We start from the raw sequence: 3133 nt of genomic DNA, 5'->3' as shown, positions 1-3133 counted from the left end.
TTCCCCCCCCAGCCTGGCCGCTCGGGGGGAACTTCGCCCCTCGGCTCCTGGTGAGACGCCAGGGCTCTCTGATTGTTTTGGTTTTTTTTTTTTTAATTTTATTTTATTTTTCATTCAAAATATGAATTTCTTGCATGGCGCTACACGGAAACTCAGGCGATGGCTGTGATGATAATGACTTAACTATGGCATTCGGGACCGGCAAACAGCTCCGTAAGACCCTTCCCTCACGATAAATCACTAGGGTTTGGTTGTTGTGTTGGGTTTTTTTTTTTAAAAAAAAAGGCAGCAATTTTTTATTGAAAATGAACAGTAGGAAAGTTTAAGTTTGATGTAAATAGAAGTTGAATAAACATGCGAGAGCCACTGGGGAACTGGGGACTTAGGCTCTGGGCATTTAATGTCACTCCTGTTTTAAATCATATTAAAATGGAATCAAGTAATTAACATTAATAAATAAATCAATATTGTGCAATAAATGAGATATACAATCTACATTAATATAAAGGTTTTGCTCTCAGAGCCCCATATTTTTCCGAACGAGGGAGGGGAAAAAAAAAAAAAAAAAAAAAAAAAGAAGCCCAACCAATGGGTCCATGCAGATGTAAATTACTGTTTGTAATAAAGCATAGGTGGACATTACACTTTTCTCCTCTAGCAAATGTCAGGGCTAAAAACTTGAGGTTACCAGACGTGGCAGCGGGGCTTAATTTTCACTGCCTTATCTTCCTAAACCTTATTACCGGTGATATGATTTTTTTTTTCCGCCCCTCTCGGCCGTGCTGAGGATTCTCCTGGTTGCAATTTGCTGTGTTTGTGTCTCATTATGAGAGGGGGATGGGAGAGAGGTACGAAAGAGGCTAGATATTCTGCAGATGCCTTCAGTAACAAAGGTATTGCGAGAAATATCTTCTTTTAAAAACAGACTGGAACCCAGGAAGCTTTTAGTAAGATCCCTTTCATTTACTCGATTCTATTTAGGTTGTCTCTAAACACGCGGATTGTATATTTTACGCCACGCTGTTATATTGCAGGGGGATTGAAGAATACTTTTTATTTAAGGGGGAAAAAAAACTGGCTACGATATCGTGTCCTTTCTTCTTTTAATAATGCAACTGTCACGTTGCCCAGATTTCTATGTGCCATATTTTCATAGAAAGAGTCGGCGTCTGGGCTGAGGGCTCAGATTCCCTGGATTTTTTTAACCGACGGCGGGGGGGGGGCGAGGGGGGGGAACAGGGACACACGACACACGCGACAGGAACGAACTTACTGATGACATTATGCCTTTTCCTAAATATGAAAGCTTATAAAATAAACAAAATAGCACGTTGGCCATTTCTCCCAAGGCGGTGTTGCTGAACGTGGGGCTCGCACTTGCGCTCCCCGCTTCGCCATAAGCCTCAGCCCTTCCTCTGCTGTATTTCTATATTTTTCTGGGCACAGAAGGGCATAGCTGGTATGTCGAGCTTTTAGCCTGTAGCTCGGCCGCCGATTCTGCCCTCAGCCTCGGTAGTTGAGCTGCACGTTTCTCTTTCGGCAGATTCCTGCCGCATTTGTAGCTTAATCAGAACCTAAGCAAATGCCCTTTTCTTTTTCCTTAAAGGACAAGCTCAAAGACATTTGGAAATAGCTGACAGCTTTTTATGCCTAAAGGAATAAAATAGAGAAAGGGGTAAAAAAAAAAAAAAAAAAGGAAGGTATTACAGACTTGCACAGAATCATCACAGTTACACGATGGTTCAAAAGAAGAAGAAAGCGGCGTTTCCATATTCCGGTCTATATATATATTATTTTTAAAAAATGAACAAGACATCCTGGCTCCCATCACTCGTTTGCATTCGCTGAGATCGGCCTCACTGTAATTGCGAGGGGTTAAAGCACCTCGCACGAAGCCTAATGGGGCTGGGGCTGGCGTGGGCTCTCACAAGGAGCACTCGCCCGCCAAGAAAAACAAACAAACACCAAAAACTTCGCTAAACGTTTCCCCTCTCGAAATGGGTCTCTCCACCCAGAGGACCAGGGGATTTTCCTTCGGGCTCCGTCTGCGCCTGCCAGGGGTACCTTTGGCGTCAGGGACCCCGAGGATTTCGGGTCGTACAATGCCATTTTATTACCGACGGAAAGGCTATTTCTAGGAAACTGTTAACAATGAACTTCTAAAAAAAAAAAAAAAAAAACCCAAACCAACCCAACAACCCAGCAGACAAAGTGCCAACAAATGCTTTCACGAGAGACGGGGCTTTAAAAAATGCAGAATATGGCTGAGCCAACGTGAAATAGATTTCGATGAATTCTGCAAATAATCAGAAAGCAGCGAAACCCTTTCTTTCCTCAGACTCTGACCAAAAGTGCGTACTGGGGCGGGGGGAAATAAAATAAAAATAAACCAGAAAACCAGAAAAGCGGAACATGCTCGGTCACTGGAGAGGGTCCAGGAAATTCATAAGCTTCGCTTTAATTTTCTAATCTCTAGTTTCATTTTAATAGATCTCCATAGTACTTTCAAGCAGAGAGATTTCATTCAGCAATGCCTTGGCAAGGTGATGTTCGGATATTAAAAATATCTTCATTTCGCTTTAGTCTCTGCCTCTCTTTTAGAAAACCCCAAGCACTCTCAGGATCTAGCGTTAATCTCGCCTTTAAATAAAATATGTTTTTAAAATTATGCTTTCCGTACCTAGGGGTTTATTTAAGAAAAGCCTCGAATAAGAATCGAAGATAAACTGTGGAAACGCACGGCTTTTTATATTACTTTTATTCCATCCGCGTTAAGGCTGTCCTTAAAGAAGTAAGTAGATTTTCGTTCTAGGGAACGAATTCTGAATATCACTGGGGTTTGGGTTTTTTTTTCCCTTTCTTAAAATTATGGGATTTTTTTTAAAAGCTCGGATGCATTATAAAAGATTACGACCCCCCCAAAAAAAAAAAAATCTTTTAAAGTGGCATATTTCTCCAGCACGTCACGGTTATGGGTTATTTGTTTAATAAATCTTTTTGATGCTTTATTTTCTCATTTGGAAGGCCCCAGAATCTTATCGTTACTTATATATTAGATATTTTATTAGCAGTGGGATTATTGGGGGGGGCAGGCAGGAAGAGGCGGGCGGCTGCGGGCATTGCAGGACCCCGG

This window comes from Egretta garzetta, unplaced genomic scaffold, assembly GCF_000687185.1.
Source record: "Egretta garzetta isolate BGI_Z169 unplaced genomic scaffold, ASM68718v1 scaffold16, whole genome shotgun sequence".
NCBI classification, from domain to species: Eukaryota; Metazoa; Chordata; class Aves; order Pelecaniformes; family Ardeidae; genus Egretta; species Egretta garzetta.
Note: the sequence above shows the minus strand (reverse complement) of the source record.